At 38.6% G+C, this 21,513-nt stretch overlaps 1 long non-coding RNA gene across 1 annotated transcript in view; it reads right to left on the bottom strand.

The window, feature by feature from the left end:
- LOC309661743 overlaps positions 1-21,259 on the bottom strand; it is a 58,907-nt gene extending 37,648 nt beyond the window's left edge. Inside the window, exons 1-2 of the long non-coding RNA XR_014264242.1 lie at positions 21,148-21,259; positions 14,884-14,975 (exon numbers count right to left, since the gene is read on the bottom strand). This is a non-coding gene — a long non-coding RNA (uncharacterized lncRNA). The remainder of the gene's footprint in view (positions 1-14,883; positions 14,976-21,147) is intronic.
- Between the last annotated feature and the right edge of the window lie 254 nt (positions 21,260-21,513).

Below are 21,513 nucleotides of genomic sequence, written 5' to 3'. Positions count from 1 at the left end.
GTAGTTTATTATTTCTGATGATTCTTCCTCTTGCATTTTATGTTTTTATTTTTATTGTGAGCATATGTTTCCTGGAAATGGATCTGTAAGAGCCTAGATGACTATATTCAACAGGAAGACAAGACATGGAGAGAAAGTGCCAGAAGTAGAGGGAGGGGTAACTGAAAGTCCTGATGGAAGAATGCCAGTGTAGCTAGGTGGTGGTTGTAGTTTAGGGTCAGTTAAAGGAGGGACTAGGAACAGGAAGTGAAGGGAAGGGACCTTTCAAGGAATAAATGTGTGTGTGTGTGTGTGTGATGTGAGGGAAGATTCGAAAATCTTTACCCAGAAAAGCAAGATCATCAGGTAAGTGGTCTTTAGAAAGATTATTCTGGCAGCAGGATAGCAAATGGATCAGAAGGAGGTGAGGTAGAGACAGGAAAATCATGAAGACAACAATAGTAAATGCCAGAGATTTAGAGGGTTTGAATAAGTCAGTGATGGGATGACTGAAGAAAAGGGGACATGAGAAAATTCAAGAGATGGGGCTAAACCTAACCTTTCACAATCAAACAGTAATGCTCTCTTTCCAAGGATCCACACCAAAGTTTTCATACCCATTCTAAGTGAGATGACATTCCAAAGCATACAAAATATGTTTGACTTGGACACTAACACTCATTTCACTATCATAAATGTCAAACAACCCATATTGATGGTCAGATACTATATGTCTTAGAAGACTTCATAAAAAACAGCCAGATAACAAGCAGTATATGTTTCAGCAGCATATTGTCTTAATCTGGGGAGTCCTTTTCAGCTAACGGAAAAATATATAAAACCGAAAGAAGTCAAAGTTGCTAGTGACAATTTAATCCAAATAGCTTAATCTGAAAAGCTTTATTGCTTAGAGAGATATAATATTACAGAAAGCTGAAACATATCAATGTACTGTTAGAGTTTCTAATTCTATGACATAAACTTATTTTTAAATAGTCTTCTTTTGTAATATTGTCTTAATCTTGCAGTATTAGTGATAATACTTTGACTAATGGAAATACCCAGTATAAATGCCTTTCCCTAAAATTGCTTATCTGATTATTCTACCCAAAATCATGGACCAAAGTCACATTTCTGATTTTACACTTGAGATCAACAGGAGCAATAGTAATGGCTAAAATTCACTGAGGACTTACTATGTTCCAGGCATTATTTATATATATTAATTAATTTAATCTTCATAACAAGTCTATGAGATGGGTTATAATTATTACTTATATTTTTGGAGACAAGGAAGCTGAGACACAGAAAGGATAAGCAAATTACCCAGGGTCACACAGCTGGCATTCATCAGTGGAAGCAGAAACCTAATCCAAACATTCCTTTCATAACCACTCCATTCCACTGCCTATCTGAAAGTGTGACTCATTATGTTAGTACATCTTGTTGAATTTTATAGTTTTATGCTGTTTGAAGGAGTGCTGCTGGAATCATCTTCATTTATATACCTCCACTGTGCCCTTCTATGTAATTCTGAAAATACGAACAATCTTTGTTTGAAAATAGAGGTAGTCTTTAAGTGATAGCATGTGCATTTTGTCATGCCTTTGAGCTAGCTAGTCATAAAACTTCTCAAAGATAGTAACAGGTTTTGTTGACAGTAATGGCCAGCCATAAACAGACTCAGAAATTCCTCACCCTAGACCAGGGGGTCAAGTCTGCAAGCACAATGGGAGCTTCCACTTGATGTTGCAGGTTACTGGACACAGAGTCCATGGTTCTCACTCCCAGAGGCAGCTGTGACCCAAATGAATTTAGCCTCATGGGTGTCAAGGAGACAACTGGACACCTACTCTGAAGTGCAATGGCCACCTGTGCACCTGCAGGCCCTCTGCCCTGATGTGCAGTGAGCCTTTCCCACCTGGATTAGATGCTGCTTCAAGTATCAGGTAGACACTGTGAACCAGGCTTGTGGAGAATGCCAATTACACACTGCCCCCAGGCACCTCTGTTTCAGGCTCCTCCTGAATATGGAGCCTTGCTGAGATCAGACTTGATCAAGATCTCCCTAGATAACAGTCATCTTGCCTAATAATACCTGCCAGAAGGCCTCCTCTTTGCTGCTTGTTGGTCTTTGGTAGTTCCCCTGACACCTGGCCTTTTCAAGCTCTCCCTCAGGGCTTCCCAGCAACTTTTAGAACAGGCACCATGCTTTTTATCAAAGCCTTGGGCCAGAAGTTATGTCAGGCATTTTCCTACTGGAAGAAAACAAAACACTCAAAATCAGCCAATGGATCCTTCCATGAACAAATCAGTTGGCTAGTAGAGAGCTCAGGGATAGTCACATAAAAATTCATTTTTATTAGGCCACCTAAAAAATGATTATAAAATACACGGGGGGATTCTGCAGATATTCTATATACTTTCAAGGTAGCATATTTAAAATATATTAATTTCTCCATTTATTTGGTACTTACTGAGTACCATCAGCAAAGCACTGCAGGAACAAAGAAGCGTGATTCTGTTTTCAGGAAGTTTAAAATCTGATTAAGGAGGGAGACATGTAACCAAGCATCTGTTCTATGAAGCCAGTAAGAGCCTGAAAGCTAGTGCTTTTCATAATAGATGTTAAACTAATTACCTAAATGGATTGTGCATTTTGCTTTCTTGTCAAAGTGATGCAGTCAAAGCACCTGGTCAAGGATCAAGTTGCAATCACTTCCTGGCTCCACCACTGGTCATGAGGGCCAACCTTTCCTGTCACAGTAGCTGGATAAGAGCAGTCACAACACAGACAAAACAGTGGAAGTCAGATCTGGGGATCTTGCTGGATGTTTGGGGAAAGAGAATCATTCACCTTTTTACTTATCCAACAAATATGTATTGAGAACCCACTGTCTTCCAGGACCATCCCTGTGCTCTGGGGATTAGGAAGTAGGAATAACAACAAAAAAGAAAGAGGAAGTCTCTGCTTTCTTGGAGCTTGAGCTGAGGGAATAAACAAATAAATACATGCTTAGTGCTTCAGGGTAATAAGGACCAAAGTCCAAATAGAGGAAAGCATTCTCTCTATCACTGTGATTAGGAAGGTCGACCTTGGACATGGAGCTACCAAGCAGATTCCTGCCTGAGCATCAAGCTGACACTGGGAAGACAGAGCGGAAACATGAAGAGAGGCTGATCCTGATGGCACAGCCTCATCTGGATCTAACCTTGCCTGAAATGCAATGATGTGAACCAACAATTCCCCGTTTTGTTTAAGTCACTTGCCAATACCCCAGTCCTTCACACTCCCATTTCTTATTACTCCACATAGAATCAAACAACCATTAAGTCCTGAAAGTGTTCTTTGTGTGCAGTGTCACTTTTTCATTCTCACTGCCATCCTCCCACTTCAGTCCCTCTTACACCTGGGAAATGGAATAACAGTGGAAGACCTCAGGGGGATGGATCCCACAGGAAGTAGTGAAGGAGGAAGGACACCTCTTTGGCTGGCCAAATCCACGCAAGTCAACCCAGGAAGTCATTCGGCATCACCTCCATCTAAGAAAATGGAAGAAGATGCTCGTGAAGGCTCTGGGCATGTTGATGCTGGGGGTTGGGAAGGAGGCCTTGGGAGGGTGGGTAAGCCAGTCTCATCCCTAGGGAACTGGGATGGAGATTAAGATACAACATATGTCCTTTTCATGCTCAAATGCGCAATAGCCTGCAGGATGTATCTCCCCACTCTTGCTTCACCTTGCAGCAATATTCATGAGGAAAAGGAACTTTCCCTAGGCAAGCATGCAGCCTATCTTCCAACAAATGAATCCTATCACTTACAAGAAGAACAAGTGAAATCAGTCCATAGCGATGCAAATCTCCCAAAGATCAGGTTTTCAGGTTTCTTAAAATAGATCAGTAGTTCATCATGACAAAAGAATAGTAAATAATTATGATCCAAAGTTTATTCTTATAAACTGGAAAATCAATATTATGTTTGTTAACCTTGTACCATAGTTCAAAATAGATCATTTGACTTACCTCTAATAGGTAATTGACTCTGCGATCTGTCAATTCTACTGTGTTCTATGCCAGAAAAAATAGTTTTCAGAAATGTTCCTTGTCACTTTAAGAAAGCAAAGAGTAATTTGGCGTTCGCTCCTTTAAACTCTCTTATACGTACCTTAACTAAACTCTAGTCAACATATCCTCTTTCAGTCCCCCAATTTTTTTAACCCCTCGCAATGACGGCATGGTTCACACCATAGAAAAGGATGTGCTCTGAAATGTCAAGGCTCACAGGTTTTCTTATCAGAACTTCCGTGAATCGAGACTTCCCTGGTGGAGTAGTGGTTAAGAGTCCGCCTGCCAATACAGGGAACACGGGTTCGATCCCTAGTCCAGGAAGGTCCCACGTGCCGCGGAGCAACTAAGCCCACGCACCACAACTACTGAAGCCCTTGCGCCTAGAGCCCACGCTCCGAAACAAGAGAAGGCACCTCAATGAGAAGTCCGCGCACCACAACAAAGAGTAACCCACGCTGGTCGCAACTAGAGAAAGCCCGTAGCCTCAGTGCCGCAATGAAGACCCAACACAGCCAAAAATTAATTAATTAATTAATTAATTAAAACAAGAAAACTTCCATGAATTAACACAACGTTGCAGAGAAGCCTAAGAATCACAGACACACAGCAGCTAGCCAGCTTGATGACATTACACAGCTATATTTTTCTTTTTATGTTGTATTATTATACTTTTAGTGTATAGCAATGTCCTTATTCTCAAGTTTCTAATCATCAAAGACACAGCAAACGTAAAGCTATATGACAAATCCTTAATTTTGATAATCTCCAAACATTTGAACAGATGTCTATAGAAACATATTATTTTTCTTACATCAGCCAAATCTGAGACATTAAAATAGTTAACAGTTCTTAAAATATTTTCTTCCATAATAGAAGTTTATATTAAAATTACTTTCTTTGACCTGAATCAAATTACTGAATTATTTTCGCATGCTAATCAGATTCCCTTTATTATATCTACTCGCCTTTAAATCAAAATCCTACCAGCCATTCCTTAGAACTGTATTAACAGGAACCAGGACCTGGGAAGGCCTCAGAGGCAGGTTAAGTGCTGCTGGTTCTAACGGTGGCTGCATAGCAATATCCTAGAACACAAAACACCTCCGACACGTGAAGGCAATAGTTTCAACTGGGGTTCAACTGGGTCAGGGCAGATGTCTTTGTATTTCCTGATTGCTCACATGCTCAGAAATCCAAAGTGGAGACTATCCGTTCTGCATGGTAACAAGTAAGAAATAGGTCAATCCCACGTAACTGGATTGTCACCTAATCCAATCTGTGCCTCTCTTACAACTATTGACAGTGGTTTTTAATTCCTTCGGCAGGTCTCTCTACCCAACCAGCCTCCCTTAAGACACACAAACATACGTACACACACATGGTTCATTCTGCCACTTCTCCCACCAATTCACCACTCCGAGGAAGAGTGTATTTAGCTTAACTTTATCAAGCTCTTTGGCTGCCTGAGGATTTATAAATGTTAAAATAAAAACTAATTACAACCTTGAGAACTGCAGGTGGCACCTGGTCTTATGTCTCAAGGCAGCAGGTCGCTCCTGCATCATCCAAGCAGCAATGTCACTGCTTGCTCCTAAGCTCCAGAGAAACCCTCTGTTGGGTCTCGAACACCCCAAGTAATGAGATGCTACTGAAACGAGCATGTGGGGACCCTAGGTCTATGCCACAGCGTTAAGTGGCTTCTGAGGTTATCGAAACTGCCACTGATTCCAAACAAGGTTCACCAGCCCCTTCCTCCCACAGTGGTCCAGTGAACACGTGGCATAAAAATGCCTTCTCCACAGGTGACAGCCACTAAGGCCAGAGATGGAACCACAGGTGATACAACTTAGGAACACATGAATTTAAATATCTGATACACCATTTACCATATCCCTAAAATGACTCATCCGAAAGTATCATATTTGCCAGTTTAAAAAACAAACTTTTTTCAAGTTTCTCTCCATGAGTTAGCTATAACTAGCACATTCTCCATGAGTATCTTTTCCTGATGTACTACCGAGTAAAAACTTAATAAAAGCCATAGCCTAGATAAAATATATCATTTTTTCATTTGTGATTAACAGCCTTGGAGGGAGGTTTTTTTTTTAAACTGGTCCATTAAATGGGCATATATTTAAATAAAAATTATATAGTTTCTAACTTTAAACTACTCAAAATTTCAAGTACTTTGTTTCAATTCTACTTCAAATCAGTACACTGAAAATACCCATTACCTGGAAACTAAGGAGAATATTTTTATTTTTTATTGTGAGCCAGACTCCCTATATTATTATTGAAAAGTAAAGTTTCTAATGAACCAGAAAGGAAATTTATTGTAAAGCAACACTCAAACTAAGCACATGTATTATCACACAAGGTTATGTGTACACCTACCAGACATGTGCAATCTCTATGTCAAAGCATTGTTTTCAAAAAGTTAAAAACACAACACGTACAAATATAGAACAAATGCATGCCAAAGAATCATAAACTCATTAATGACTAATCCAGTAAAAGAGCATTTTGAGAAACTAGGAATTTACAGGCATTTATAGAAGAACATTAGAATGAGATTGCTAGGTTACAAAAAAACTGATCAATGTCCTACAGGGCAATAAAACCTTTGTAGTTACCATATGTACCTGAAAAAAAAAAAAATCATCAATTTCAGCTTCTAAACTCCAATCAAATAGTAAATGACCAAGTCAGACATGGGTGCATTCTTCTAGGTAATTAAACAATCATGTGGGCCTATTAAACAATGTTCCTGCATAATGTCAAAAGGTCACTCTATCATACCCTCTCTTTTTTTAACTTTTTATTTTACATTGGAGTATAGTTGATCTACAATGTTGTGTTAGTTTTTACAGTATTTACAAGTTGTGTATAACTTTAATTAGCACAAAGATTTTAACCTTATGCCATAGAACTCAAACTGGAAAAAACAAGTATGATATTTTGAAGGAACGTATTACATATGGTTTCCTGCCTCTCAGAAATAGGTAGACATAAATAATTCAGTTTTTAAAAGTTATTCAATACGATGCAACAGGGCCTATAGCAATCAGCACCGCAACGGGCCCCAGGTAGGCAGATTGAGTGGGGACACTTTGGAAGTTACTCTGAAGAAATTTGTATGTTGAAGCCAAGCCCTTAAAGGCTCTGAAAAGTTAAGTGGGGAGAAGATCCAGAGGTTAATTTCATATTTGTTTTTCAGGATTAGAATTAGAATTGCAGGTAAACCCTGGATCTATTCATTCCAAGTTGTTTGAACTCTTTTATACTTTTATAAGTATACTTTTATATTCAAATTCTGATTTTGATTTAAAGGGAAAAATTCAAATTCAAATTTGCTCAGTTAATTGAGATTTTTGTCAGTGAATATGTCCTTTATTTAGTACTTTTGAATGATTTGGGGTTGTTTTTCCAAATCAACTCAAAGGAGCAGACATTCTTGAGCTCCAGTCTTCTCCCCAGAACAGGCTTTCAGGCGTGGGAGGGTCACTGATAATGTGTCTTTAGGGTCATTTTGTTTGTTTGTTTGCTTAAAGAGTCTCCCCCAGTTGCATAAGCTTCAGGACCCTCACAGCTCTAGCCTTGCCTGTCACTCTGTGTTGATAGTCACATGGACTTTGTAAGTTTTTTTGGAGAAAAAAATGTTGGTGTTTTCCCGAAGTTTTCAAAAATATTCTGACCTCAGTATTTCTGGGAAGTTTATTCAAATATGATTTTTTAAAAAAAAACGGTCCGTTTACCAGTTTGTTGAAGACTCTTTCCAACAAGTCCAAGCTCCAGTGCTTACTAAATACCTCTCTCCATATTCTATGCTCATTTTCCCCAACATGTTTCACTGAATCACGAATGGATTCCCCATTCACCTGCTCCAGGGGCACATCCTCTGATAGGCTCCCTCCCTAAATCAAGGAACATATTACATATGGTCTAATGCCTTTCAGAAATAGGTAGACATAAGTAATTCAATCTAAATATCAACCAAAATACTGACATTTTCTTAATCAGATTATATCTCTTCTTCCTCCCCGAAGATCTGAAAATTCATAAAGAAACAGTAGATTCACAGGGATAATCCTGATTAACTTGGAGGATTCGACTCACTCTAGAAAACCACTAAGCACACTATTGAGACAAAAAGAAGCCTGCACCAATTAAAACAGCAGCAGGATTTTAGTCCATATTACCCAAGGTGAAAACTTCTTTATGGACTGTATTGTCTTAGCACACATGGCATTACTTGAGATTGACTGTGCTCACATAGCAATAGAATATGTTGATGACACTTAGCAAATAATTACAAAGAATCTGTGCCCATTGAAATGACAGGAGTTCTGACAACCAATACCCTTGAGAAGAGACATTTGATAAACACACTATTAGACATTCACTTAAATCAATTCTCACGACTTTATACTTCTTAGCAGTTGTAGCATTATGTTCAGTTCCTCCATTCTGCAATTCATGTATTTTTATACCAAATTCTTAAGGTTAATCATGTTATTGGGTTAGAATAATTTATACAACAAGTGTCTCACTATTATACGATGTATGTTATTTTTATTTTAAAAGAATAATATTGTGTGATAATATCTATTAGAGGATCATATTAATAAACTTTCATTAAAGATGATACAGTAACACTTTAGCACATAGGAGCCATTGCTCCAGTGAAGAAAGGATTCAAATCTGATACAAATCTTCAAATTGAGGTGCTAATATATTTGCCTAGATCAAGCACTAGGTATTACATGAAGAGCACATGTTTGTCTCCCATGCTGGCCAACAAAATGGGCTTGATCTGCTCCCCCAACCAAGGGCAGAGACCTCTCATACATATGCAGGACATAACAGGGAAGAGACATTGTTGGATAAAAACAAATCCTGATTACCACTCCTAGAACAGTGATTCAAGTTGTGTGCCCCACCTGTAGTGGGCCAGAAATACATCTTTTATTCTCACAACAGGAAGGGCACTTTTGACAGGGAAGGAAACAAAAGAAGACTTCTAGAGAAAATTACAAGTACTGAGATTTAACAAGGTGCGGATGAATGTGTAACACTCACTAAATTGAACCCTTGGGTCTATAAATGTCATCATTTACGTCGAATAATCACCATCAACAGCGGCTGAAATGTCTAACACTGGCTTCAGTCCTTTTCAGAGACTTCAGTCCTTTTTCTTTTCACTGGGGAGTAGAGTTAGGGAGGACAGCAGCTACTAGCTATAGCTGGCACTTTATTTATATGGGGAAAATAATTCAGCTGTAAATTAACTTCCAATTGTGTTGTTCCTTAATCGGGAAAGAGTAAACATTACTCCTCAAAGTGACATGCGATCCAGGAGACAGATTTACAACACTAAATATCCAATCAAAATATTGACATTTTCTTATTCAGATTATATCTCTTCTTCCTCCCCCCCTCAAAAAGATCTGAAAGTTCATAAACAAATAGTAGATTCACAGGGATAATCCTAAAACAGAGAGCTACTGCCCTCTTCCACTTGTGGCTCATGGTAGGAAGTGAGCAAACCAACCACTGTCTGCACAACAACTTCTGGAAAACAGGGCTCTAACTTGGAATCTATATTCTAACTTTCCTCTTGCATTCCATTTAAGAGGATAACTCCATTAGCATAACACTTTCATCTTGACTAAATACAAAGAGTTCTAGAAGGCAGACCAAGTAGAGATGCACAATTTTTAAATATCAGGTCCTAGAGGATGCTGTCCATTCAACTTGCTTTATCTTCAAAAAGACAAAGAATAAGAGAAAAAAAAAAAAAAGCCCATGTTTTTGGCTATTTAGAAACATTACTCTCGCCCTGTGTAGACTCCTCCTGACTTAAAATTTCCCATTAATTATAAAGATTCATGTCAAAACATGGATAATTTCTGAGATGTCAAATGTTTCAACCAAGTCCTGTATGAGAGTATGTCTTATGCCAGAACCTCACCCAGGTTGACACCCCCCCCCCCGCCCCCGCCTCTGTCTGACTAATTTACTACTGAGAACCAGTTGTAAATAGAGGAAAAATGTCACTGTATCCTTTTGGGGAGAAGATCTTTACCTTTTTAAAAATTTACATACAGTTCTCATTATTTTATCAGGGCTTAAGAATATTTCATTTTTGTTAGTTTTAAAGTCTTGTCTGAAAAGATTACTTGAGTTCTTAAAACACTTCTTAGGAATAAAAGGTTAGCGATCAAAAGACTTGAGCAAATGCTCGTGTTCGTGATTTCTTGTTGGTAACCTAAATCCCATCCTGCTGGCAAACTCCTCTTTAGAATTTCTCAAATGATGGGACAGGACTAGAAGAACCCTCTACCTTGATTTATGTAGTAACAAATTTCAAATATGGGTTTGAAATACCTTGCTTGTATATACATCTACACATACAAACAAACACCTCCCAAATATTCGAGAGTTAAGGAAAAATCCAATTGGTCAAATTAGCTAATCTAGACTATAATACGATAGTATTATATGTAATATTATAATAATAATAATATATGTAATATATATAATATATATATTATATATATAATAGTAATTATATATGTAATCTAGACTATATAGACTATCTAGACTATTACATATTACTATAATATGTAATCTAGACTATAATACGATAGTAATATATGTAATATTATAATACTATAATATAGATTGTTATATTATAATATAATAATCTATATTATAATACTATAATATATAGAATATAATAGTCTATAATCTAGACTATAATTACCTCTACTGCCACAAAGGATACTGTCAAATGAGATTAGCAAGCAATTATCAAACACAGTTTGTGTACCCTCTATGAATCTTTAAGTCTGCAAAGACATTTAAATATATACTTGACACTTGAACAACTATAGTAGCCATCTTTGCGGTGATCAAGGACTCTATAGTATCTAAAATGTTCTTAGCCATGCAAATTTACATAGGTACTTTTAACTTACTGAACTTTTAATCAGAGTACTAAACACATCTAAATAAAACAGAGGCTGAAAAGTGAAAACTAGCATTGACATTTGAAGAGTCAGCCAGAGACCCAGACGAACTGAGCTTAGAGATATATTCAATTCAGAAAAGGATATCTGCCTGGATATTCAGACATGGAGCACCTCAGAGCATGTGACTCTTAAAAAAGATGCTCAGTATGAAGAACATGATACCTCTGTGGATTTCAGGGAATAAAATACAAACAGAAAATAAAGAAATATCAAAACTGATCTTGCAATATCCTGTAATCACAACTAAGGAGACAAGAAAGGCAGCACAGCACTCTGCTTCTCTTATAAGGGAAGGATTTTTGAAGCCATGTTTCCTTTAAGTAAGAGTGACCTCTGGTGACTTTTTAATTGCACCTCAGTGTACTATGTTAAATTATTCTACAATTCTTTTATACTAGCAAATCATTTAGTACTACATTTTTAATTTCTTAGCAAAGTGATAAATGCTTTACCGCAGGACCTAAGGATTTCATGTAAATGCCTCCATTTTAATTAATTCATGGAAATTGTGCCCAAAGCTAAATTAAAATTCTGTCTGAAACACGGGGCAGTATTTTCTTAAAGGAGACTAAGGCTCATTTTCAGGAGTGACTCATATAATATGGCATTAAATCAGCTGATACTAAATGATGACAACACAAACTTATCACAGCCTCGGGGCATATATGGATGAATGCTGGAAGGGTAACTATTTGTACAATATGCTTTTCACTTTAGCACAAACTTCCTGGTAAGCTCGGAGTTCCCCAGCCCACCCCACCCCCAGATAAAACTGGATACCCAGCAGCAAGGTCGGTTTCTAACATGCCTACTAGCACTTTCTTGAAATGCATAATAGCTTGCCTTACTCCCTACAACCTGATTTAAAAAAAAATTCTTGAGGGGGATGGGGTGTGGATGTAGGACTAAGGGGGCTTTCTTCCAATCCCTCAAGGAAAGAAAAGCGCTATGATGGAAATTTCAATCTGAATAACACTTCGAAAACTTTTTCCGATTTCCAGATTAAAATGCCTTGAGGTCGGCTGAATCAATTTGGCTAGCATCTTTAGATCAGACTCACATTGCCAGTCCAGAACTGAGAGGTTAATACATCTTCACTGAACCAACAAAATGAGAAACACAGCACATCACAATATACAAGCATGTGCACTTGCAAATGAACCTGAATGGCAGGTTATGTTTTTCCTTTAAGCAAAAGCCTTCTAATTCTGAGGGGTCTATCCTTCTCGTAATTCTGGGGACTAACAAGGTTTGCCGCCTGGGCTCTGCTGCGGAGCCTGCCCGCCGCTGCAGCGCCCGAGTTCTTGGTACCCGATTCCGCAGGGCGCCAACTGCAAACATCTGCGCTAATGCAGGACCCCGCCAGGTCGGCCAACGATTTCCTTTCTGACATAAATCCTGCAAAATGTATTCATAGTAAAAAGAAATAAATGACATATTGGCATGCTCTTCTCTCCTCATCTCCTGCTATTCTCTCTCTGGTCTCTCTCCGCCTCAATATTCTCATGCTAATTTTAGGTTTTACTAGAATTTGAGCTTTCTCAATGAATATTCCAAACAACAGCACACAGACAAAATTCAGCTCACAGACAAGTCAAAACAGGCTTTGTGTATTACAGACTTGACAAGTGGAAAAACCATTGTAAACCATCCTATCCAAGCGTTGGGACTTTGCGATGTTTTTTAAATGCCTCATTTTCAGAAGCAGACCAGTGATTCCATTTGTAAAATTCAATTATTTTTTTAAAAAACACGAATTCTCAGTTGTCAGTATAAGTTTTAAAAGATTTGCTGTACTCACAAGTATTCCCTGCTGCTAATGTACTCCAGGGCTTTGCAGACAAAAGAAAGAGCATCCTGAGACAGGCTCCCGCGGCGGAGTCCATGTTCACAGTCGCCTGGGCTCCCCACCCCAAAACCCAAGGTGTCCAGACAGCTGCTCTGAGCCGGAGTCTGCAAGCTCCCTCCCGCTCGGGGTAGCTAGCGCTCCCTCCTCCGGGCTCGGCGAACCCGCGCAGCCGGCGGGGCGGGAGCCCCAACCTGCAGCCACACCCCCACCCCACCCCCACCCCCACCCGCTCCCGCCGCGCTGCGAGCTCCACGCGTCCCGGGCGCTCCTGGCGGTGGCGGGAGGAAGTGCGAGTCAAGTCGGTGAAGGTCTTCAACCTGCACTCGCTCCGAATCCGAATCCGCGGTCCTAGCTCCTTCACCGGCAGGTTTCCCACTCTGAACAGCTGAGCAGTTCAGTGGACTTCAGTCTGAGACCGAGCTTCACCACGCTGATGAGGCTTGAGCATTAACACCGATGCTAGGAAAAATGTGAGGTTTTTTTTTTTTTCTTGGTTGAAAAGAATTTAGGACAAGTAACTAATCCGGTTTGAAGAAAATATTTACATGTACTGAGAACTGTTGTAAAAAAGACTGCTTTTGTTTTCCCAACTCATTTAATGATTCATATTTAAAAATAAAAACCGAAAGAACCTTATTATGGTAATCATTTCGAAATATATACGGTTATATATACAGTGTTATGTGTCAAAATACATCTCAATAAAGCTGGAAAATATTCAAATTAAAAAATAATTAATTCAAACACCGACCCGACTTCTACTATAATGTCAGCATTTTCTTATGTATATTCCTACTTGGAGATTTGAGAATTGTGGTCAGCAGATATATAAAACTAAAAACTGGCATCCTGGGAGAAGGAATCTTACTCCAAATATCATCAGGGAAGTGACCTTATGTTAAGTAGGTAAACTGAATACACTTAATTGAAGAATGAAGAGTTTTGAATCAGCTTCTATATACTGTATGTGTATTCCTTTCCATTCAAATTCTTTAATACAATTACCCAAAAGTTCATATTGAAAAATGATGGAATATAAAAGGCGTCTGAAATAAATAAATAAATGGATAGATAAATAAATGGATAGATAGATAGGCAGATAAATAGATAAATTGTTTCCGAGTATACAGATAGAGGCCTGATGGCCCATGGAGGAAGAAGGATTTCAAGATCCATGACCTTGAGGTAAGTCACATGGCCTCCTCTACTTCCTAAAGAGGCTGCCAGCAGATGTAAATGAAGGAGGTATGAGCATGGCATCACTAGGATCAATACTCTCCTAAAACTGTGACCAGACTCATGACAAATGTGCTGAGACTTAGCAACAGTGTCCAGGCATTCTTGTACCATCCAAAGTGATCAGAATATGAAAGTAACTTTAACCTTGAGTAGGGTGTTATATGCCTGAGAACAAAGCAGAAAAGCTGTTTTTATTATTTCTATTCTGCAACCTGGGTAAAAAACAAAAACAAGAATAGAAAATGTAAATAGCTTGGCAAGGCCACAGAATTTACAAGTAGAATTTGATCCAAATATGTAGATTCTGATCCCAACTTTCCAGCTTTCTCCACTCCTACTCAGGGCCCCTGGGAATCAGGAACTCTTCCCACCCACCCCATCAATCAGCAGTCCCGGGAAACACTGAGCAAAGCTTGCTCGGAGGGTGCATTTAGAACCTTGAAAAAAGCCACAAGCGGTAGAGTGACCTTCATTTATTAGTCAGACATTTTCCTAGTGCCTAATACATGTCCCAGAACCTGAATATGGTATTTCTACTTTTTAAAGCAAATATAAATTAATGATTTACATTAAGTGTCTAATATTTTTTAAAGCCTATACAACAGACAGTCTGTGTGTGTGTGTCTGTGTGTGTGTGTGTAATCTAAATAAATGGTCACAGCATTCCTTTGAAGTAAATGTTACTCTGCCCATTTAATGGATAGACAGACTAACCTCAGAGAGTTTAATGGATGTGTCACAAAGCAAGCCAGACTTGGACCAGGTCAGCTGAGCTCTGAAACCCCTTCTCACTGGCCCTCAGGTCTCTGAAACAGAAAAGTTGTCACCTGTGAAAACTCTATTCAGTTGTTCATGGGAAATCCATTTAAAATGGGTTAGAAGGCGCCTCAGTAATTGATGTCAATTAAAACCAAAAAGGACAATGCTGGTAAATTACTTGAGCAGACATTCAGGATGGATTTTCCAAGTCAGAGATGAAACAGCCCACGAGGGATTGAGATTTGCAGGCAGATGTCCTTGTGCGGTGCACAGCATTGACCACTGGACAGCACTGGGGCTGTTACATGATCTTCCAAGACAAGGGCAGCCCCAGGTGAGGCGGCTTGAAGAGACCAGGCAAAGCAGGGCCCAAAGCAGGGACTTGCTAGCAGACAGCTGATGCGACTCCTGGTTTTACCGCTTTCCAGCTGCCTTCTTTCGCTGGAGACTTCGTGGCTTTGTGCTTCACTTTTCTTGTGTGTAGAATGGTGATGATAGCCAGTCATAGAGCCATTATGAAATTACAGGTCTGAAACCCCCACAAAGGGATGGAAACTGCTGAGCATTCCACGTACCAGCCCCAGAGCTGCCCTGGGAGTTGGTACCCACCCGTGAGACCCCCGGCAGCTGCTCAGCATCTGTGATCCTCAGCTTCGTTGTCTGTTTCATAAGATAATAGAAGTCTTACCAGCAGACAACTGATCCAAGGGTTACAGGAGAAAATGAATGTCAAGTACTTAACACCATGCTCATCCACAGGGCGCTGGATCAGGTAGGCTGATGCTAGAGCTCCAGGCTCAGAGGAGAAAGGATGCCTAACGGGACCGCCAAGGCCTCCAAGCTAAATCCCTGCAGGTCAGGGGCAGTCCGCTGCATTCTGTGACCTGTTTCCACAGCCCTTTGCTCTTTTATGTAAGAAAGATGACAGATAATCAACAAGGACCTACTGTATAGCACAGGGAACTCTACTCAACATTCTGTCATAATCTATATGGGAAAAGAATCTGTAAAAGAATGGATACATGTATATGTATAACTGAATCACTTTGCTGTACAACTGAAACTAACACAATATTGTAAATCAGCTATACTCCAATATAAAATTAAATTAAATTTTAAAAAATCAAAACAAAGGAAAGGTGAACAAAAGTGTAGATCTAATCTTGCACATTTCTATAAGTGATGATTCAAACCCCACAAATCACACACGCGCATATATGTATGTGTCTGCAGAGTTCACACCAAACACAAAAGAGAACTTGAAATCAGCACACGTCACAAATAAAAGACAAGAAATCAACTTCCGATGTTCAGAAGTGTGTGGACCCTCATATGTGTAAGTGCAGACAGGCTGCCTAGGAAAGTATATTCTAAGTGAAACTACACCCTTGGCATTTCCTGACCAAAGTCTTCTGTTTTCCTGTTCACCTGGGAGCAGTCTGTGCACTCAGGATTCCCTACCGAGAAGGGGAAGGATCAACTCACCCCACCCGAATGAAATCCTTTCTCAATGCTCTCCATAGATCAAAACATGACTCCATTCATTTTTCTTCTTTATTCAGCAGTTTTCTCCCTGTAAATTATTTCTGCGTGTTTTATCTAAATCTGGGAATACATTTAACTTTACTCTTGTAATGGGAACAGATTTATCATTAAATCCTCTGAAAGAATACTGTGAATAAAATATAATAGTATTTCTATTAGGAGTCATTTTTCACATAAGCCCCCAGGCAACAAATCCTGAAGAACGATTATGGAGAGACAGACTGCAGGGAGAAGAATTGTCACATGTGTGATAAAAAACACGCTGCACGGTGTCTTTGCAGGTTATCTCTGATGAGCTATGTTCCCTATAACTAGCCCTTGGAAGCCCTGGTTTTAACAACCAAAGGATTATGCATCTAATTACATAAATCTCAGCTAGAGAATAGTCAGCCTCATATTGTTATCCGAAAAACTAAGTTTGCCTCTTGGTGGGTGTCGAGCCAAAAGACACAACCAAGACAAAGAGTGAGAGAAGGAAGGATTTGTTACTTGCAGCAAGTAAGTAGAACACCAGGGATCTTTCCCAAAGCGGTGTCTCCCCAAACAGCAAAACTGGGGAAGTTTTAAGCTAAGGGTACATGTATATTCATGAAAGGACTTGGGAGGTAGGCAGAGCCCAGGCTTTAGTTGATTGAAATCCGGAGGATCAGAAAAGGTCAACGCCATCATCCCTTAGGTTCCGTTTGACCTGGTGCTTGAGTGCTTCAGGCTAATCTTTACCATGGAAACAGAACTGCAAGTCTTTACAACTGATACATTATTACTAGTGCTACTTCTCTTGCCTGATAACAGTCAGCATTCTTGTTTTCCCTTAAGATCCTTCATTACTGAGACCTGTTCAAGGGCAAGCACTCTGGCCAGGCTTAGTTCACAAAATGGCTTGTACTAAATTAATAGGTGTTCTCTTATGTCCAGAAAGCCATGCCTGGTTTTCTTTCTCCATAGACCCCCTACCTTATCTGCTCATACTATTTCTTTCCAATTCAGCCCATTTCAACCCAGTAGGACTTTTGGGGACTAACAAACACTGGTATCTAAGATAGAACAAACCACAACTAAGAACTTGAAGTATAAAAGCAATACTGCATGGTATTTCCAAAAGTGCTTAATAAACATTTCACAGGATTGTGCATAAACAACACACTTTTTCTGACATTCTGGCACAAGTAGAATCAGAGAGGCTTAACGTTAAAATGAAGTGCAGAGTCAGCTGTCCAGCATTCTACCCAATTCAAGCACCAGAGTCTCCAATAGCATCTTGCACACATGTCCACTGATGGCAGCAGCTGAGGTGCATACATATAGAGAAAAGGGAGATTCTAGAACTTCCTTCTATCATATCACAAAGAAGGATAAATTCACAGAATCAACTACATGAGTGTCCAGGAAAAAAAATTCTTTTTTTTTTTAAACTTTTTAAATTGAGATATATTATACCCTTTAAACAAAATTTCTAATTTTATGAAAGGCATAAAAGGTCACAATTTTTCTTTACTCCTTTGGGGTAGGAAGAGGGAGGCAGAGTTGAGTGCATCCTTAAAAGTCCTTTTCTAATTTAAAATTAAAATCAACATCTGATCTTGACCTAAGAATTTTTCTATTGAGGTATAATTGACATAGAACACTATATTAGTTTCAGGTGTACAATTCAATGATTTGACATTTGTGTGTATTGCAAAATGAACATCACAGTAAATCTGGTTACCATCGATCACCATACACAGTCACAGATTTTTTTTCTTTCTTCTTGTGATGAGAACTTTTAAGATTTACTTGCAGCAACTGGTAAATATGCAATACAGTATTAATAACTATATTCACCATGCTATACATTACATCCCTGTGGCTTATTTATTTTATAACTGGAAATTTGTACCTTTTGAACCCCCTTCACTCATGTCACCTACTTCCCACCCCCATCCCCACCCCCCCAGTCTGGCAACCAACTATCTCTTCTCTGTATTTATGAGCTCCTTTTTTTTCTTTTTAAGATTACTCATATCAGTGAGACCATAGGTTATCTTTCTCTAACTTATTTCACTTACCATAATGCTCTCGAAGTCCCTCCATGTTGTCACAAATGGCACAATTTCCTTTTTCTTAATGGCTCAATAGTATTCCAGTGTGTGTATCACATTTTTTTATCCATTCACCCATCAATGAACACTGAAGTTGTTCCCATGTCTTAACTATTGTAAATAATTCTGTAATAAACATGGGTGTACATATATCTTTTGGAGTTAGTGTTTTCATTTTCTTTGTACAAATACACAGAAGTGAAATTGCTGGATCATATGGTAGTCCCAGTTTTGATCTTTTGAGGAAACTCCATGCTATTTTCCATACTGTCTGTACCAATTTACATTCCCACCAAGAGTGCACAAGTGTCTCCTTCTCTTCACATCCTTGCCAACACTTGTTATTTCTTATCTTTTGATGATAATCATACAAACAGGTGTGAAGTGATATCTCATTGTGGTTTCGATTTGCATTTCCCTGATGATTAGTGACGTTGAACATCTTTTCCTATACCTGTTGGTCAACTGTATGTGTTCTTTGGAAAAATGTCTCTTCAGATCCTTTACCCATTTTTAATTAGATTGTTTCTTTGCCATTGAGTTGTGCGAGATCTTTATATATATTAGATATTAGCCCATTATCAGATACATGATTTGCAAATATTTCTCCCATTCAATTGGTTGCCTTTTCATTTTGTTAATGGTTTCCTTTACTGTACAAAAGCTTTTTAGTTTGATGTAGTCACACTTGTTTATTTTTACTTTTATTGCCTTTGCTTTTGGTGTCATATCCAAAAAATCATGGCCATGACCAATGTTCAGGAGCTTACCGTATATGTTTTCTTCTAGGAGTTTTATGATTTCAGGTCTTAAATTCAAGTCTTTATTCCATTTTGAGTTAATTTTTGTATGGTGTAAGGTAGTAGTCTAGTTTTATTCTTTTGCATGTGGCTGTCCAGTTTTGCCAACACCATTTGTTGAACAGACTGTCCTTTCCCCATTGTATATTCTTGGCTCCTTTGTCATAAATTAAGTGACCATATATGTGTGCGTTTATTTCTGAGCTCTCTATTCTGCTCCATTCATCAATGTGCCTCTTTTTATACCAATACCATACCATAGTTTTGTAATATAACTTAAAATCAGGAAGCATGATGCTTCCAGCTTTGTTCTCTCTTAAGATTGCTTTGGTTATTCAGGGTGTTTTGTGGTTCCTTACACATTTTAGGATTTTTTTGCTCTGTTTCTGTGTAAAATGCCATTGGAATTTTGATAGGGATTGAACTGAATCTGTAGATTGCTTCTGGTAGTATGGACAGTTTAACAATATTAATTCTTCTAATCTTTGAGCCACAGAGTATCTTTCCATTTATTTGTGTCTTCTTCAGTTACTTTCATCACTGTCTTATAGTTTTCAATGTACAGGTCTTTCACCTCCATGGTTAAATTTATTCATAGGTATTTTATTCTTTTGATGCAATTGTAAGTGGTATTGTTTTATTACTAGCATATAGAAATGCAACCAATTTTTGTATATTGATTTTGTATTCTGCAACATTACTAAAGTTGTTTATTAGTTCTAACAGTGTTTTTTTGGTGGAGTCTTTAGGGTTTTCTATATATAATATCATGTCATCTGCAAATATTGACAATTTTACTTCTTCCTTTCCAGCTGGGTGCTGCTGATTTCCTTTTTTTTTTTTTGCCTAATTACTCTGACTAGGACTTCTAATACTATGTTGAATAAAAGTGGCGAGAGTGGGCATCGTTCTCTTATTCTTGATCTTAGAGGAAAAGCACAGAGTATGACATCAGCTATGGGCTTCTCATATACGGCCTTTATTGTGTTATAACCAATTTGATTTTATTGCACAGAATTGAATCTAAATTCAACCATAAGCATTTTAATGATTATCATTAAAAGTCTTTTTAAATTGAAAACAAGACTGAGAACTCGTAATAGTGCTGGTTAATTAAAAAAATACACCCTTAAGGATTAAGTTTATTCCATAATTCCAGTGATATTTTTTTAGGCTGAAGTACTGATGAATGAAGTACTCCAATGTAGAGGAATCTTGAAAATACTCTGAGTGAAATTAGTTAGTCATAAGGAACCATATATTATATGAGCCCATTGATATGAAATGTCAAAAAGGACAAACCTATAGAGACAGAAAGTAGATGAGTGTTTGCTTGGGGCTGTGGGAGATGGGAGACTTGTAGGCTAGAAAAAGAAAGATTTCTTTTTTTGGAAATTGATAAAATTTCCAAAATTTTTTTTATCAATAAAATTGATAAAATAGATTGTGGAGATGAATGCACAACTCTGTGAATATACAAAAAAACAATTGATTTGGACACTTTAAGTAGGTGAATTGTACAGTAGGTGAATTATATCTCAAAGCTGTTTTTAAAAAGGAATACAGAAACTCTAGAAAAACATTGAATCCATTGACATCTACTTTACCACACTATTCCAAATAGAAATGTAACTGAAAAATGGGAGTTAAAAAACATAAGCAGCAATATCCGTTATTTACTGCCATAATAATGCTGTGAATCAACCAGAAACCTCAGTGGCAGACACCACTTTACTGAGCTCAGGGGTCTCAAGACCACACTCTTGGCTCAGCAGGTGTTCTGGTCTCCTGCGCACCTGCCTTGGGGAGGCTGTTGTCCGCTGATGGAGAATGGCCCCATCTGAGATGACTGGACTTGTGTATCATTGCGCAGCAAACAAACCCAGGCACCTCTCACCGCGGTGCCACAGAACTAAGAGAAGAAGCAGAAAAATACAAGTCTGTTCTGATCTTCGTGTGTCACATCAGCTGGCATTCCATTGACCGAAGTAAATCTCATAACCTAACTCGGGATCAAGGGTCGGGAGAACAGATTCTGCCTCTTCAGTAAAAGGAGCTGAAAAGCCATGTGGCAAAGAGGGTGAATCCAGGAGCGTGAAGAATGAGGACCATTTAGACCTCAGTCTCTGCCCAGCACAGGGTATTTGTGATGGAAGAAAACT

This window comes from Balaenoptera physalus (assembly GCF_965194825.1).
Source record: "Balaenoptera physalus genome assembly, chromosome: 5".
Lineage (NCBI taxonomy): Eukaryota > Metazoa > Chordata > Mammalia > Artiodactyla > Balaenopteridae > Balaenoptera > Balaenoptera physalus.
The sequence above is the reverse complement of the archived record's forward strand: the minus strand, read 5'-3'. Positions and strand labels throughout refer to the sequence as shown.